Source organism: Entelurus aequoreus, linkage group LG07 (assembly GCF_033978785.1).
Source record: "Entelurus aequoreus isolate RoL-2023_Sb linkage group LG07, RoL_Eaeq_v1.1, whole genome shotgun sequence".
Classification (NCBI taxonomy): domain Eukaryota; kingdom Metazoa; phylum Chordata; class Actinopteri; order Syngnathiformes; family Syngnathidae; genus Entelurus; species Entelurus aequoreus.
The window spans coordinates 40,707,224-40,726,830 of NC_084737.1; the positions used below are offsets into that span (position 1 = coordinate 40,707,224).

The window sequence follows — 19,607 nt, forward strand, 5'->3', positions numbered from 1 at the left end:
ACTCTCTGTGAAGCACCAGTTCCATTGGCAGCAAAACAGGCCCAGACCATAATACTACCACCTCCAAACATATAGCTGGGTATTGTGGCCAAACAGCTTAATTTTGTTTCATGTGACATTCATGGACAAAGATAAGACCTTCCGGAGGAAACTTCTGTGTTCAGATTGAGCAATTTTAATTTTAGATGAGTTGAACTAATTGAATAATTTATTGTTGGTTAATTAAAATAGAATTTAAAATGAGGGTGTCAGAATTTTAAGAAATACATGTGTAAGACTCAACACCTTGTGTGACCACTGACTAGTGATCTAAATAAATTTAAATATCTGATATATTTGTAGACTAAAATGAGTGGTCAGGTGCAAAAAAAATGCCCTTGCAGAGCGCAAATTAGCCTCTTTGTGTTTGAGCTGAAGTAGAGAAACTGGGACTCTGCCACACTGTTATGAAGGCAGTGGCCTGAATAGACATTGTGTGAAAGGTAGCTTTCCATCCCATTTCATCTCAATGGTAAGTGCTGGAAGAGTTCATTTTGACTGAGTTATGCCACTGCCAATTTGTCTTGGGAAGGCTATTTGATCACCATTCTCATTTGTGTTTACTTTACCAATCACATTCGCAGTGGGGGGTCTATAGGTATTATCCAATTTAAAGGCCTACTGAAAGCCACTACTACCGACCACGCAGTCTGATAGTTTATATATCAATTATGAAATCTTAACATTGCAACACATGCCAATACGGCCGGGTTAACTTATAAAGTGCAATTTTAAATTTCCCGCTAAACTTCCGGTTCGAAACGCCTCTGAGGGTTGACGTATGCGCGTGACGTCAATCATTGAAACGGAAGTATTCGGACACCATTGAAGTCAATACGAAATAGCTCTGTTTTCATCTCATTATTCCACAGTATTCTGGACATCTGTGTTGGTGAATCTGTTGCAATTTGTTCATTGCATTATGGAGAAAGAAGCTGAGCAAGCAAAGAAGAAAGTTGTCGGTGCGAAGTGTCTATTTTGCGAGGGAAGTCAGCAACAACACGTACACAGCCGGCGCTTCTTTGTTTACATTCCCGAAAGATGCAGTCAAGATGGAAGAACTCGGACAACAGAGACTCTTACCAGGAGGACTTTGATTTGGATACACAGTTGCGATAACGTGAGTACACAGCTGCGCTTCCAAACATTTGATCGCTTGCTATAACTAGCTCGAGCTAGTAGCTAGGAGCTAGGAGCTAGCATTAGGATTAATTTGTGGCATATTAAATATAAGCCTGGTTGTGTTGTGGCTAATAGAGTATATATATGTCTTGTGTTTATTTATTGTTGTAGTCATTCCCAGCTGAATATCAGGTCCCACCCGCGCGCTTCCAAACATTTGATTGCTTGCCCATACGTGCGTGTCATGTACGTAACTTTGATTAAATATATAAGCTTTATGAACCTTAGGTTAGGTGAACGGTTGTTTGGGCTGAGTGAGTGTGTGTGTTATGCAGGTGTTTGAATTGTATTGGCGGGTTATATATATGGGATCCCGTCCATATTACCCGCTCGAGCTATAACTAGCTCGAGCTAGTAGCTAGGAGCTAGGAGCTAGCATAACAAACACCTAGGTGTTTTTATGCGGGATTACTTTGTGGCATATTAAATATAAGCCTGGTTGTGTTGTGGCTAATAGAGTATATATATGTCTTGTGTTCATTTACTGTTGTAGTCATTCCCAGCTGAATATCAGGTCCCACCCGCGCGCTTCCAAACATTTGATTGCTTGCCAGTACGTACGTGTCATGTACGTAACTTTGATTAAATATATAAGCTTTATGAACCTTGGGTTAGGTGAACGGTTGTTTGGGCTGAGTGAGTGTGTGTGTTGTGCAGGTGTTTGAATTGTATTGGCGGGTTATATATACAGGATCCCGTCCATATTACCCGCTCGAGCTATAACTAGCTCGAGTTAGTAGCTAGGAGCTAGCATAACAAACACCTAGGTGTTTTTATGCGGGATTAATTTGTGGCATATTAAATATAAGCCTGGTTGTGTTGTGGCTAATAGAGTATATATATGTCTTGTGTTTATTTACTGTTGTAGTCATTTCCAGCTGAATATCAGGTCACCCCCGGCTCTCACAGCATCTTCCACTCCCCACTAGTCCTTCACTTGCACTTTCCTCATTTAAAAATATTTCATCCTCGCTCAAATTAATGGGGAAATCGTCGCTTTCTCGGTCCGAATCTCTCTCACTTCATGCGGCCATCATTGTAAACAATAGGGAACTTTGCGTATATGTTCAACTGACTACGTCACGCTACTTCCGGTAGGGGCAAGCCTTTTTTTTATCAGATACCAAAAGTTGCGATCGTTGTTCTATACTAAATCCTTTCAGCAAAAATATGGCAATATCGCGAAATGATCAAGTATGACACATAGAATAGATCTGCTATCCCCGTTTAAATAAAAAAATTTCATTTCAGTAGGCCTTTAGGAGGCTGCTTGCTTCATCATGTCCACTGATGTAAGTGTCAGCTGTAGATGGCAACACAAGTTGTCAAAGGTACAATGTACTGTATATGCAAGTCCTAGAGTACTTGCATCGCTAACATTTTTTAAGTATTAAGGGTTTAAAGGGGACCTATGATGAGTTTTGTCTTACCTGAGTTATAAATGTTACAGTGTTGGATACTCATATTAAACAATGCCAAAGCATCAAATCATAAGGTTCATGCATTTGAGCGTGAGCACGCACACAGTTTTGGACGCCTCTTGCAGTCTAACTACGTTGTGACCTCACAGCGAGGTGGACGTACTTATTTGGACATTAAAGGCCTACTGAAAGCCACTACTACCGACCACGCAGTCTGATAGTTTATATATCAATGATGAAATCTTAACATTGCAACACATGCCAATACGGTCGGGTTAACTTATAAAGTGACATTTTAAAATTCCCAGGATATATCCGGCTGAAACATCGCGGTATGATGACGTATGCGCGTGACGAAGTCCGAGTAACGGAAGTTATGGTACCCCGTAGAATCCTATACAAAAAGCTCTGTTTTCATTTCATAATCCCACAGTATTCTGGACATCTTTTGCAATTTTTTTAATGAACAATGAAGGCTGCAAAGAAGACAGTTGTAGGTGGGATCAGTGTATTAGCAGCGGACTACAGCAACACAACCAGGAGGACTTTGTTGGAGCGCTAGCCGCGCTAGCCGCGCTAGCCGCGCTAGCCGCGCTAGCCGCCGACCTCACCTTGACTTCCTACGTCTCCGGGCCGCCAAACGCATCGGGTGAAGTCCTTCGTCCTTCTGCCGATCGCTGGAATGCAGGTGAGCACGGGTGTTGATGAGCAAATGAGGGCTGGCTGGCGTAGGTGGAGAGCTAATGTTTTTAGCATAGCTCTGTGCAGTCTGGTTGCTAAGTTAGCTTCAATGGCATCGTTAGCACAGCATTGTTAACCTTCGCCAGCCTGGAAAGCATTAACCGTGTATTTACATGTCCACGGTTTAATAGTATTGTTGATTTTCTATCTATACTTCCCGTCAGGGGTTTATTTCTTTTGTTTCTATATGCAGTTAAAGCAAGATGCTATCACGTTAGCTCGTAGCTAAAGCATTTCGCCGATGTATTGTCGTGGAGATAAAAGGCACTGAATGTCCATTTCGCATTCTCTACTCTCATTTTCAAGAGGATATAGTATCCGAGGTGGTTTAAAATACAAATCTGTGATCTACAATAGAAAAAGGAGAGTGTGGAATCCAATGAGCCAGCTTGTACCTAAGTTACGGTCAGAGCGAAAAAAGATACGTCCATCGCTGCCTCTCAAGTCATTAACTGTAACGTTCCTCATCTACGAATCTTTCATCCTCGCTCAAATTAATGGGGTAATCATCACTTTCTCGGTCCGAATCTCTCTTGCTCCATTGTAAACAACGGGGAATTGTGAGGAATCCTAGCTCCTGTGACGTCACGCTACTTCCGGTACAGGCAAGGCTTTTTTTTATCAGCGAGCAAAAGTTGCGAACTTTATCGTCGATTTTCTGTACTAAATCCTTTCAGCAAAAATATGGCAATATCGCGAAATGATCAAGTATGACACATAGAATGGATCTGCTATTCCCGTTTAAATAAAAAAAATCATTTCAGTAGGCCTTTAAGAGTATCATCTACTAAAATAAAAAATACCAGGCGCTAAACAGCCAGTGCAAAGAATACAATTGTGTGTACTATGAGTGGGTATGTTGCGTGTGATCGAGTAAGACTGCGTATGCAATTGAAAAGTGGTGCAGACCGCCTTATTTGGATATGTCATATTATGATTTTTTTTCTACATTTAAAACACTTCCTTGTACTCTACAAAACATGCAATGGTGGTTCTTTGGTCTAAATTTTGCCTCCCATTATATTTTACAGCCATCTTCAAGCCACTTTGCGACCATTTCTTCAAAATGTGCCGTTTTGTAGGCGGACTTATTTGTGTGCCTCCACTTTAACTACGTCTTCTCCCCATCATCCATGTTGTAGTTTTTAGATAGTTCCCTCAGGAAAATTAAAAGTGCTTCCCTATCGAATCTACTGACAGATATACATTAGAGCGGAGTATGCATTTCCATGTACAAACGTTTGTACAAGTCAGTCTGCCCCACAACAAGAGGATAGAAAAAATAAAGAAATTAATATTATTATATTAACAACAACGTTGGACAACAATGGCGGACTCGCGCAAAGCTCTTTGGGTATAACTTTACCACGTATGGAGATATCTGCTGACATCACCAATGGGAAAACCTCAAAAGTTGTGAAAATTCCAAAGGGCTCGTTTGGAGGAAGTACTGTATGAAGGGTGGCAAGATTGTTTTATAAATATCTCCGCCCTGCCTCTATGGTTTGATTTCAAAATTTCTGGTCTTATACAAACCACAAATACACTAATAGGTGAAAAAAGTTGGTTTTGCATAATAATTGTTTTGCTATGTTTTGAAAAAAGCAGCAGACATGTACCACTTTTTATAAGCATTTTAGAAGCAGTCCTGTAGTGCGTCTACAATTTACAAACCCACTTTTCTTTTATTTTCGCGCACTCAAAGTGCGCTCATGGGAACTACCAATGTGGGAAAAAAATGCAAAAACATGCATATTGCAAGAAGTAATTTTTTCCGCATAGGAGATATGTTAATATACAGTATCTTCTACATGAAAAAAACAACCTCGTACAAAACCCACCAGCAGACACAGAAACGCATCAATTTACTTTATTTTATTCAGCCCCTTAAGTGATCCAGCAGCTTTAAAATTATATAATGATATTGCTGATTAGACAATATGTCTGATATTTTAATTTTTGTCCAGTTATGTTGACAAGCATACATGGGATGAAGCTGCTGCGCAATCGGCTCTTTTCTCACAGTCGTCTCTGTAACTGTGTCAGTTTGCACATACTTTTCAGATGTGCTAAAGCCAGACTTCCCTCTCCCCAGCCACTTCGTTCAGCTCCTCCGGATCCCGAGGCGTTCCCAGGCCAGCCAGGAGACATAGTCTTCCCAAAGTGTCCTGGTCAGGATGCCACCCGGACGCCTCCCTGGGGAGGTGTTTAGGGCACGTCCAACCGGTGGAAACATAAGAGAAGGTAGAAGAGATTTTAGATAATTATAAATACCCTTTGAGATTTTTTGTCAAGCTGACAGAACTCAATGTGCAATGTTCGAATTAAATTGTTACAAAGTAACACAATTAAACAACAATCACCACATGGATAATTAATCAAAATATAATGATGGCTTATAATAATTTAATCAATGTTAATCAATAATAATTTTTTTAAATACAATCTAGCTATTTCATATGCCAATTTTCTTTATTTTTTTTTTTTTTTTTTACAGGCGATATGAACTGTTAACATGTTTAAAGTCCATGATGATGAGGCGACTTCCTTACACACCTTGTTCAAAGGCCTTGCAATGTTAATGTGGTCAATTTGAAAACTGATTTCGTTATAATAACAAAGTGCAAATTGTCCTTCTACAATCATCAGATAGTGCTGGTTCCAGTATTCTATATTGTTGCGGCATTCACATTTGGATTTCATGTTTAAAATAGATTAGATTCTGAGTTATGAGATGAGAGTCCACTATTTATTATGAAACATTGTGGAACACAGACTGTTTAGTCAGAGTCAATAATCTGGTGAGTAGAGTCAACAATCAATGCAGAGGGATCAAATATTAACCAGTACATCAAACATTGTGCTAATTTGTCATGGTGGCCAGAGAACAAAAATATAATGTACAACATTAATGCATGTTTTTTTAGTTCAAAGGACTTTGATATGAAACTGTTTGTTAGATTGTATATACAAATGTTTTGCTACATTATATGATAATATTGGAATCATTAAACAAATGTATTCACTTATACTGTACTTTTTATTTATCTCATAATTCACTCGATACTTACTGAAGAGTAGCAACGTACATCCTACATTTCACCAAAAAAAAAAAAAAAAAGTTTTATTTGTGAAACCCTTATGGAAAAATTACCTATAATAACTAATCTAGTGGGACAGGTTTTTTTTAAACCACAAAGATTGTCTAAGCTGTTCCACAAAGTGGTGGTGCATTATTTATCTCCATATTTAACAAAGTACATATATTATTTATTTTAGCTACTTCAAATGTACATTAAAGCTGGGTAACAATCATGTTTTTCAGTCCAAATCCATAGGGGCTGCAGTTCATCAGGGGGTTACTGAGCGTGGCCTATAGTTAAACACCTTTCAGCTTTCTTCTCCTGTCACTCCCCCGTGTGGTTGCATAACAGAATACATCAGGCTCATTTTTATGTTAAGTGTGTCCCATGAAGAAGAACTGGCAGAGGGGTTAGTGCGTCGGCCTCACAATACGAAGGTCCTGAGTAGTCGTGAGTTCAATCCCGGGCTCGGGATCTTTCTGTGTGGAGTTTGTATGTCCTCCCCGTGACTGCATGGGTTCCCTCCGGGTACTCCGGCTTCCTCCCACCTCCAAAAACATGCACCTGGGGATAGGTTGATTGGCAACACTAAATTGGCCCTAGTGTGTGAATGTGAGTGTGAATGTTGTCTGTCTATCTGTGTTGGTCTTGCGATGAGGTGGCGACTTGTCCAGGGTGTACCCCGCCTTCCGCCCGATTGTAGCTGAGATAGGCTCCAGCACCCCCCGCGACGCCGAAGGGAATAAGCGGTAGAAAATGGATGGATGGATGGATATATATATATATATATATATATATATATATATATATATATATATATATATATGTGTGTGTATATATATATATATATATATATATATATAAGGTCCAATCGTGTGTGGCGTAAATTAATCATACAACTTAATTTGAGTAATGTAAGTAATGTGAGTTTGAATGTTGCCTATCTATCTGTATCCTGCCTTCTTTTTAAGTGCAGCTGGGATAGGTTTCAGCCCCCCTGCGACCCCAAGAGGGACAAGCTGTAAAAATGGATGGATGCACATGCTCCTTTACCATAACTAAGGATGCATCTTCACGCATCTTTGCACTGACGTATGCATTGACCTGATAACCGATCGTTTAACAACCCGCACCGCCTTTTAGGCAACCACAAATAAATTGTGTGATCAATCTGCATTTTACATGATTAATACAACAATTTCGGTGATCAATCACATGAGTTAACTCCTTATCATTGACATCATACCAAGCCCTATACCTGTTAACTCTTGTGTTGTCCTCATTTCCTGTATACACCCCGTGTCCTCCGGGTCAAAATGACCCGTCTTCACAAAACCCCTAGTATAAGCAGCTTAATTGAATTTAAACACCAAATTTCATCTTGCTTGAAGAAACTTGTCATTCACCACAAAATGTGTGAATAACTGAGTTTTCCTTCTTCACTTCATTTCTATAGCTTAAGAAAAGCAAAAAAAATTGCGTTTTGAATGCATTTTTATTCATCCCATTTTTATTCTTTCTTTTCCTTCTCCGGTGAACAATTGAAGACCATGTACAATACAAAAATATGAAAAACAACATAACCCATTCAACTAATTAACTAATTAATTAACTCTAATAGGCACATGTAGGGCAGTATGCAAGTGTGCAGCCTTGCAGATATATTTCTTACACCTGCAGCACACAGTATGTGTTTTACAGTCCTTCTTTTGAGGGCAGAACTGACATCTCTTCCTCTTACTTGCCCTAGCTGGGGAAGTGGCTGTGGTAGCTGGATCCTCAGGTTGATCAGGAGATCCTGCACTCTGAATAGCTTTTACAACTGCTGCTGAGGCTTCTGTGCGGGGGACATGCTTCCTTTTTTCAATCAGTGGAATTACAAATGCCTTTCCCAGATTCTCAAGGAACACCCTCCTCTTGTTCTGCTTACGAGACATCCAGGTCGGGTTGATCTCTCTCTAAATCACAAAGGCATTGTAGGAGGAAACATCAATGATGTTGTGGAAGATGACCAGGGGCCAGCGGGCAGTCATCGTTCTGCAGCTGTATGTTCCAATCACCTTATCTAGGTTGTCCACACCTCCCTTGTTGCGGTTGTAGTCTAGGATGATGACTGGCTTCCTGTCCTCACGATCGCTAACGTCACCATCTGTGTGCAGTGTGCTCAGAAGAACTACATTGTCCCAGACCTCTCTTATGGCTGCAAGTTTGTCTGTCACACGTCTTGCTGGTCTTGACTCACGGTCATCAAATCGTATCAGTCTTGAGTAGGTGTGAAAGAGTTTGAGTGGCATTGTGGCTTGGAAAATTGGCCTTCCACTCTCTGCATCCCATAGACTAGTTGCAGCCTCACCTCGGAACCTGTATACACCGGCAAAGATTAGCAGCCTTAAGTAGGCCTGCAGGTCAGTCTCATCCATCTTTTTCCAGCTGTCTCCATATTTGCGAAAACCCTCCAAATTTTTAATCTCCAGGATTATTTTTTCAATTGCTGGTGTGATAAACAGGTAGAATGTAGAGACAATGTCATGGGCATGAGAAACGGCATGTGGGTCCTGGGGTCATCTTTATGATGTTTTGTTCTGCATGCCTGCCTTGATGGTCAAATGCTGCTGAGGACCATGTTATTTTGCCATTTTTTGAAAGGAAAGTCTATCTTTCAGCTTCAGGGTTTTCTTCTTCTGAAGATGATTCATCATGCTCTGGATTGTATTCCTCCCCATCTTCTTCTTCTGATACATCCTCCACTTCCTCTTCTGAATCAGACTTGTCTTGCTGGACATCTGAAACAATCAGCTCTAGAGCCTCTTCAGCTGTATAACGCACACTCATGGCTTCAGCACAGACAGAATTCGGGGCCCTGTGATCTGCAGCACCTTTATAATCTCTGGAAATCCACAGAAAAAGAGCTCTGCTACTGATGGACTATAACAACTAAAACATTGTAACATTCTGTGATGTATAAATAACTCTGTGACTTTGATTTCAACACTTTGTGACTCACGGGTCATTTTGACCCGAAGACCACCTTTGTACATTTTTTTGTACAGCTTACATGGAAATGTGAATAAAAGCAACATTTCACTTTTTCTACTTGTGGTGCCAATCTAGTAAAAGTCATAAAATTTCAAGTTAAAAAATATCGTTTAGGGGATTTTTTTTTGGTTTTTAACACAGTGGCTGGTCAAAATGACCCGAGGACAACATAGAACTGTCCTATGTGCTTGATGGTCACCACCTAGTGCAAAACAAGAGCAGCAAATAGTGAATTATTCAAGCACAGAGAATGCTAAATTCATGCAAGAAACAAAGCTCTGAAGCCTGCAAAACATGTCTGTAGGAATTCACTCATTGGAGGAATTTTCTTTATTCTGATATCAATTTCCATTCTTTTACTTCTAAAAAGGTAAAAGAGAATGAAATAAATCACTACTTTCACAATGCTGGCATGAATTTACCAACATGTTGGCAATTTAGTATTCTGAGCCCAAATATTTACTACTTGGCCTGCTTTGTCTGCATGCCTGTAAGATGATGGCTGGTATTTTAAAAGCTCTCTAATATAACGGCCTCGGTTAGTCAATCGTGGCTATTATCTAACGCAGTCATTATTCTTGAACAAATAAGAAACCAGTGCAATGAAAGTGGAGTAAATGTTTTTACAAGTGCACATCAAAACCATGTAATGTAGTCCTTGTGTGGCATGTTTGCACTGGCCAGCAAACAGCTCAAAAAGGGATATGTTGTACCAGTCAAGTGTTTTGCCACATCTTCTCATTTATAGATCAAATGTGCCCAAACAACTTTTGACGGGTACTGCACGCCAAATATAGTATATCATGGAGCAGCCCTGTCCAAGATTATACATGCTCACCCACACTTACTTGTGAATCTTAGCTGCAAACATTTTGTATACATGAATGTCATATAAAAGTGTTTATTTATGTATTTATTTTTCAAACATAGGATGTCAATTTTCATGCAATATGTTTTGATACTCTTGGCAGGCCATCATATTACTGTGTGGGACTTAGACTTGGAGCTTCGTCCAGCCCTTGCGATGAGAGTACAAGGGCACTAGTTATCGAGCAAAATGCCCGAGCTGTCAACTCGATGCCTAACTCTAATTTCTAATGCTCTAAAGGGGCCAAATTATTATTATTATTATATTTTTTTTCCGACATCTTAAACACTTCGTTGTGGTTTAGATAACATGTAATGGTGGTTCTTTGGTCAAAATGTTCAGGATGCTCAGTTTTGTGGGCGGTCTCATTTACGTGCCTCCACTTCGACTGTGTTTTCACCCCATCATCCTGACAGACATAAGTTATAACATTACGCTACATTGTATTAGAAATGGCAACAATGGAGGACGTACGTGCATCTATGAGACAGTCAACAAGACAACAAGAGGATAGAGGAAATTAAGGAACCTATTGACTACAATGTCGGACTTGTGCAAAAGCTCTTTGGGTATAACTTTACCATATATGGTGATATCAGCTGACGTCATAATTGGGAAAAATGTCACAATTTCGCCAAATTCCAAACACGTGGTTTGGAGAAAGTATAAAGTAAGACAATATTGTTTCATAAATGTGTCGGCCATGCTTCCATGGTTTGATTTCAAATGTTTGGGACTTATGCAGATCCCATATACAAACAAAACAAAACAAAAAACAGGTGCTAATAGGTTAGAAGATTTGGTTCTGAATAAAAGGGTCCCCTTTAAAATGAGACTGAGTGACTGCTCGCTTATTATCAAATATTAATTCAGGTGAGATACTAGCGTACAATAAAACAAGTTCTGTTGCCATGGTTTCTTGTGTTCAGTCACCACTTGTTTTGTAATGCAGTACCCTAGTAGCTCATCTTCACATGACACGCATCTGATATTCCACATTTTAAACATATGGTACAGTATGTTCAGAATGCAACTTGGTTTGATAGAGGATTCATGTAAAAATAAATGTTTCCCTTTGCACACACATTTTATTTTTCAGTCCACATTTAAACTGCAAGCTCGCTGTTCACCATAACTGCAAGCGAAACATATTATTGTCTTTTTATCTCGGAGCCTGGTTCACACAAAAAACATAATTGTCCATGAAAAGAAAATGTTTCTTTTCCATTTTCTAAGTTATGGAGTCGCATTAGGAAAATAATTAAATGCTAACAACAAAAATGTACAAAACCCAAAACCAGTGAAGTTGGCACGTTGCGTAAATGGTAAATCAAAACAGAATACAATGATTTGCAAATCCTTTTCAACTTATATGTAATTGAATAGACTGCAAAGACAAGATATTTAATGTTCGAACTGAGAAACTAATCATCAACTTAGAATTTAATGGCAGCAACACATTGCAAAAAAGTTGACACAGGGGCATGTTTACCATTGTGTTACATGGCCTTTCCTTTTAACAACACTCAGTAAATGTTTGGGAACTGAGGAGACCAATTTTTGAAGCTTTTCAGGTGGAATTATTTCCCATTCTTGTTTGATGTACAGATTAAGTTGTTCAACAGTCCGACTTTTTAGACTTCATAATGTGCCACACATTTTCAATGGGAGACAGGTCTGGACTACAGGCAGGCCAGTCTAGTACCTGCACTCTTTTTCTGCAAAGCCACGCTGTTGTAACATGTGCAGAATGTGGCTTGGCATGGTCTTGCTGAAATAAGCAGGGGCGTCCATGAAAAACACCTTGCTTGGATGGCAACATATGTTGCTCCAAAACCTGTGTGTACCTTTCAGCATTAATGGTGGCTTCGCAGATGTGTAAGTTACCCATGTCTTAGGCACTAATACACCCCCATACCATCACAGATGCTGGCTTTTGAATTTTGCACCTAGAACAGTCCGGATGGTTCTTTTCCTCTTTGGTCCGCAGGACACCACGTCTACAGTTTCCAAAAACAATTTCAAATGTGGACTCGTCAGACTACAGAACACTTTTCCACTTTGCATCCGTCCATCTAAGATGAGCTTGGGCCCAACGAAATGTTTCTGGGTGCTGTTGATAAATGGCTTTCGCTTTGCATAATAGAGTTTTAACTTGCACTTACAGATGTAGCGACAAACTGTAGTTACTGACAGTGGTTTTCTGAAGTGTTCTTGAGTCCATGTGGTGATATTCTTTACACAACGATGTCAGTTTTTGATGCAGTAACGCCTGAGGGATCGAAGGTCCCGGGCATTGCTGCTTACGTGCAGTGTTTTCTCCAGATTCTCTGAACCTTTTGATGTTATTACGGACCCTAGATGGTGAAATCCCTAAATTCCTTGCAATAGCTCATTGAGAAATGTTGTTCTTAAACTGTTTGACAATTTGCTCACACATTTGTTCACAAAGTGGTGACCCTCGCCCCATCCTTGTTTGTGAATGACTGAGCATTTCATGGAAGCTGCTTTTATACCCAATCATGGCACCTACCTGTTCCCAATTAGCCTGTTCACCTGTGGGATGTTCCAAATAAGTGTTTGATGAGCATTCCTCAACTTTCTCAGTCTTTTTTGCCACTTGGGCCAGCTTTTTTAAAACATGTTGCAGGCATCAAATTCCAAATGAGCTAATATTTGCAAAAAGGTTTACCAGTTCAAACGTTAAGTACCTTGTCTTTGCAGTCTATGCAATTGAATATAGGTTGAAAAGGATTTGCAAATCATTGTATTCTGTTTTTATTTACCATTTACACAGCATGCCAACTACCCTGGTTTTGGGTTTTGTAAATCAAAGCGAGAGTAAGTAGTAAAATTGTGACACTTTTTGTACTTTTAGTCAACGTTCTCTTTTTTTATTTACTTTATTGTGTATTTAGATGTTCTTACTGTATATATGAGCTATTTCTAAACAGTTTATCTTCAAAATCGTATTCATTTATTGCAAATGTAATGCCCTCTGTGGTTTGCTTGAATAGGAACACAGTAAAGAGGCAGAAATGTCATTCTCATTATAAAATACAGTAAGTTGTGATTCACATCTCGAGATGAAAAGATCTATGTTTTATTTTGGAATACACTTAGACTGAGACAAACTTTAATGATCCACAAGGGAAATTGTTCCACACAGTAGCTCAGTTACAAAAGATGGAAAGTGTAAGGATGGAAAGGACAATGCAGGTATAAAATAGACTACAAATGTACCGTAGTAGCAATATAAAATAAAACATATAAACGTAATATTTATATAATATATGTACAGTCTATGACATATACTGATATATTATATTGTATTATATTGCATCATATCTTTAAACTCTCTTTTAGTTTCTGACTTTATAGCCCTTTTACACTGCACACCAAATCTGATGTTTTGGCCCCTTAAATGACACAGATCAGATTTTTATTGCTTCAAATTTGATCTTTTCGCATCACATTTGGTCCACATAAGGAGGTAGCCTGAATCTCATTAGAATCTGATCTTTTCAAATGTGACTGCAGTGCAAATGGCTAAATGACCACAATGCGACTCTTACGTCATCTTTGGTTGAACTACGTCATTCATGTACGCAGCACGATCACTTTCCTTCCTGCATTTCTCCTCTCCCTCCTCCTGCAGTTTTCCATCATCTGCCTACTTCCTTTACACAAAAGCCACGTCACAAACCCACTAACGCGCTGACCTGTGGCGTCCATGCTTTCTCCTGTTGTAGACACGTCCTTGTTCATTTCTGGAATCCAGTGTTCTGTGGAAATAAGCTGCTTTATCGAAAAAGGCTACCAGTGGTGTCTATCAATTTACGCTGCTGCTGCATAAAAAATGATACCTTAAAAGTTTCGAAACTCTGATTTAGATATCAAATTAAGTTTCTTTTGTCACGTGCCGGGTGCGCGTCAGTCCAGCTGCAGCAAGCAGCTGCAATCAATCGCCAACAATCAGCGCACCTGTCACTGATTAGAGGACCTGCCTTCATAAGCCTGCACAACCTGCTATCCCGCGCCAGAACATAGTCATCTGTTCCTGTACAGTAAACAAATATCTAGCTCTATTCACTCTTGCTCTCGCTCTGTGTTTTCTACCCCGTCGTGTTGAATTGTCTCGTGTCCTCCTTGTCGTCCTTCCTGCAGCCTGCCTTTGTTCCCACGTTACGAGCTATGTGTCTCGTCTTCTCGCGTTACCTCTGCATCCCTGGCTGCCTTTTGGATCACGACTTCCCACCTGGACACAGACTTTAACGCCTCTCTATTGCCCCCGACTACCTGCCTGTCTGACGGACCTTCGAGCCTACCTTTCCCCTCCGGGACTTCCGCCTCTCGCTCAACACTCCCGGTAACACACAACACTTAATTCTCACACAAAGTCGCACACTGTGGGCTCTGTACCGAGGATGTCGTTGTGGCTTGTGCAGCCCTTTCAGACACTTGTGATTTATGGCTATATAAATAAACATTGATTGATTGATTGACACACACATTTTGGATTATTTACACACTCCATTCTATTGTGTACATACGTATATTAGAATAAATAGAGCTAAAACGACGTCCCTCCTGTCTGTGCCGTCTCCTCCTCCTGTACACATAACACCTTTTTTTACACTTTATCGAGCTGCACTTGCAGGTGACATCAAGGCCGTATTTGGGCCACATTGAGGGCTGTACACATATACACTGCAGTCTGATAAAGATCACATTTTAATTGCAGTGTAAACAGTCAGCTGGAACAAATCTGATTTTGAAAAAAACTGAGAATATTGCCCGGAACCATCCATCCATCCTTTTTCCCTGAGTTCTCTGGCCCCGTCCTGTGATGGAGCGCTTTATGCATTTTGAAATTCTCTGCTCTCGTCTTATATTATCTTTATACCACCATCATTCGTCTCTATCTCAGTTCAAAATCAATCTTGTTTGTACACATACATGCTTTTCACACCATAGATCATACATCTACAATTATCTCTGTGCACTGAACATTTTTCAATCATCATTGTAGTTAATTTACTACTTGCAGTAGTTTGTAACAAACAAAAACTACAATTTAAATATCTCAACAAACAGCCGTTTCTGTTTTTTCTCATTGGTAAAACATTGTGGTCCACATTGGGGGCTTACTAAACTAAAACATAGAAGAACCACCTTTTTGAGGGTCAACTAGCCCTTTAAAAAAAAATCAGGCATGTCTGACCACAAACACGCGCACACACACACACACACACACACACACACACACACACACACACACACACACACACACACACACACACACACACACACACACACACACACACACACACACACACACACACACACACACACACACACACACAAGGCAATACTGCATCCTGCTGGCCAGATTTGATACAGCAATGTTGTTACCTTCAAAGCTGCAAGGAGGCAGAACAATGTAACAAATAACAATAATTTTGGCACATCAGCTTTAAAAATGTGTGATACACAAACAGCTCAAATAGATGTACCCCCTGGTTCATTTTTTATTGGCCCTTGGATTGGAACATGAAGAGAATCAAGTTGGTTGGTTTGAAAAAATGATTTCCAACCCTCATTTTCTGAAAAAAGTACCACTTCACCTCTTTACTTCGCTCTAACCACGATGGACAATTTCAAAACAATATAGGTGGCGGAACACCTTACAGATAACTATAGCCTTATAACCTAACCCAAAACCTTAAATAACAGTGAGTATAGTGAACTATTTAAAATGCATCTTTAAAAAAATCTACTTGCCATCTGTCCTTCCCTGATGACCTTCTGGACACCCGAAGCTCCCGCTGGCACCACTTATATCTTCCCTAACTGTGTTAGAGTTCTTCTCATTGTTAAAATGGTTTATCTTTAAAAAGTAACAACATGATAATGCATATTTCACTAATTTATGACCTCACCTGAGCTTCTATTTTTTCAGTCTCTCCAATTTTTATTGCCACAACTGACTCACAACTTTATGTACTATCCTCCTCCTGATAAGACATTTGAAACATATGTCATACATATTGACATATTAATTAGGTGTTATGTAACTGGTATTACACTGCAAAAAAGAGTCGTGAAACGTTAGATTAAAAAAAAACAGATTTTAGGAAAAGAGACTAAAAACTATTGAAATTAACTGGCTGCATTGAAAGATAATTTTACTTGAAAATACATCTTAAATTAAGATTTGTACATTTAGACTTTTTGGCTGGAAATAAGTACTTGATTCTGAAAGCAAGCATTATTCAACTTGCAATTTTTAAATCAAGCATTCACGAGATGTTCTTTAAACAACATTTTGAAAACAAAATATTTTATTTGAATAGTTATTTTTCTCAGAGAAAAAATAATCTTAGAGAAAAATGTCATTTAAAAACATTTGTACGCACGTACAACGCTTAAGACCTTCAGTATATAGTATGTGGAATTTAATTATGGCATGGATTAACCAAAGAAATCAAACAATGTACTAATTTGATCCAATTTAAGAAACTCTTCAAACTTTAAGTGTTTACAAAGTACAAAGAAGAAGAACCATGATAAACATTCTGAATTTATCTCAACCATCCATTCATTTTCTAGATAATCTTACTCATGTCAAGTCAAGTCAAGTCAAGTCAACTTTATTTATATAGCACATTTTTGACAACTTTTAAATTGAAAGAAAGTGCTTTACAGGTTAAAAAATCATAAAGCAAAAAAAACCCCCAAAAAAACAAACAAACAAAGAACGTAAACAATGAATGAGCTGAACAAGATAGTGCAAATACAATACGGTAAAAGGGGTCGAATAAAAAGTACAAATTTGCTAAATAATAATAATAAAAGTGCGACAAATTGAAAAATACAAATAAAGCGAAGGGGGTGGGGGGTGGGGGGGGTAGAAAATGGTGGCCTAGTGGGCGGACTCAGCTCAGGTCAAAGGCCAGCGAGAAGAGATAGGTCTTAAGAAGGGTTTTGAAGACCTCCAGGCTCTGGGCTGACCTAATGTGGAGGGGAAGGCTGTTCCAGAGCTTAAGGGCGGCAACGGAAAAGGCTCTGTCCCCTCTGGTCTTTAGCCTGGATCTGGGGACCGCCAACAGCATTTGGTCAGCTGACCTTAGGGCTCTAGACGAGGTATAATCATCTCACCATATGAAATATAACTTACTTCACCAATTATTATTTATTTATTTATTTTTATTGTTATTACTTATGGAGTATATTGTGAATAAATTGAGAACAGGAAGTGAACAAAAGTTTTAGCAACTGCTATGTAAAGGAAAAGAGGTAGGATTAAATAAGATTTGCTTCTTCCTACTCCTTTTTGAACATGATGAATAGAGAAACTGTAAATTGTGATGTATCATGTTGTATGCAAGCATGTTTGAAATAAACTCAAACTCAACTCAACTCAACTCCATCCATCCAACAGTATAAAAAATATTACTCATGGTAAAATTAAGATTAGTCAGTGACTAAAAATCTTGGCATGTGGCAAATCATTTGCAGTGTAAATGGGTTATACTTGTATAGCGCTTTTCTACCTTCAAGGCACTCAAAGCGCTTTGACACTATTTCCACATTCACCCATTCACCCATTCACACACTGATGGCGGGAGCTGCCATGCAAGGCGCTAACCACGACCCATCAGGAGCAAGTGTAACCCGGGTGACAAAACCCCATTAAATATCCTTTCTATTTATTTATTTATTCGTCGTCTAAGCTGTCCTTGCGTGCGTCATTACGTCACGTGGTCACGTGACCTAACGCGGCTGTCAGAATAGCATAAAACCCGGAAGTGGGCTGCTACCGGTGAGAGCGAGAGGGACACGCTGTGTGAGGTTGCTGCAGGTATGTGACTCGGTTTTACGCTTTTAATGATTAACTAAGCCTTCTAAACTGACATGTAATAATGTCGAACTGTAGGAGCCGACTACCGGAGCCGTGGGTCGTCCCGCGGGAGTGTTTGAGTGTGATTTATCTGCGGAATTGGTGAGTTGCATTTGTGTAGCTTTACGTAGCCTAGCCGCTGCATTCGTTTTGAATGGAGCTGTTAGCATCTACTTATATGCCGGTTTCTCTGAATATAGTAACACATTGAATGAAATGTTATCACTGTTAAACAATTGTCTGATTGTCCTTGGGTTGTTTTACTTGCTGATGGTTATCAGTGCTATGCATCCAAAGCACTTTATGAAGCAGTCCAGTTAACCACTGTGTCTGCTAGCACTCTATTTGTGGATGCAGTGTTTACATTTTGATACTATTAGAGAAATTAATATTTTGATATAACACTTATTATATTATTTATTCTAATTGGATTATGAATTATAGTACAATATTAAGGAATATACTTTGCTATTTGAATAAAGTTGTATTATTTAGTATTTAGTATTTGAATGTATTTTCTTTTGTGTGCACACTGGAAATTTGACTGGTCCTGCCCTTTTATACATGCCAGGTTGGATGGCGAGCTTAGAACCCGAACTAGAGTCTGAAGTTTTATGCCTGGAACCGAACCAACCAACTGAACTGAATCCACCCAACCGAGCCCCGGGCGGGTAGGAGGCTCCTTAGCAGCCACCCTCTGTTTTCCTTCTTTTCCACCAAAACGCAACGTGTTCATTACCGCCCTCCTGTACAATCACCCATCCCCCGCCCCTTCACTAAAACCCCTCTGGACACTGCCATCACAACGTGGACTTTGCGGGGCCGTTTAAATGAACTCTGAATTGTGTTGTGCCTATACCATCGTTGGTAGAAAAATAAGGATTGAATTAAGTACATCATTTGTTGTAAATATTGAAAGTTTCTGTCAACTTGTGGAATATGTGAATGTCTATTTGAATTTACATGTTAATGTTTGTTTGTTATTTTTCCTATTATTCTTTAATATAATTTGGTACCATTTAAACTTGAAACCTGTGTTCAGTCTTTATTACTCTCCATTCCTAGAGCTGAATTTAGTTTCTTCTGATCTAGCCCAGACATCTCATTAACTGTTTTATTTAGTACTTGTACAGTGCTTTATTAAAGTAACATACAGGTTACATAAAGTGGCGAGCTAGCCAGGAGTGGGGAAAAATAACTGAACACATTTTTTGTGGTACTTATATTATTGTTTTGGAAAAATGGAAATATTCGAGAAACGTGGCATTAAAATTCCAAATGCAGTTTTGATCGAAGACGCGACAAAAACTAAAACTGACGATGAAGTAGTTGAA

General features: G+C 39.3%; 1 protein-coding gene across 2 annotated transcripts in view; it reads left to right on the forward strand.

Moving 5' to 3' along the window:
- Positions 1-19,607, forward strand: part of ren (renin) — a 74,764-nt gene that overhangs the window by 6,394 nt on the left and 48,763 nt on the right. The window contains exon 2 of one of the 2 annotated variants that reach the window (XM_062053648.1): positions 14,538-14,739. The exons of the other annotated variant lie outside the window; for it this stretch is intronic. The gene's annotated coding sequence lies outside the window, so the exon portion shown is untranslated. The remainder of the gene's footprint in view (positions 1-14,537; positions 14,740-19,607) is intronic. 2 annotated transcript variants of the gene reach the window in all.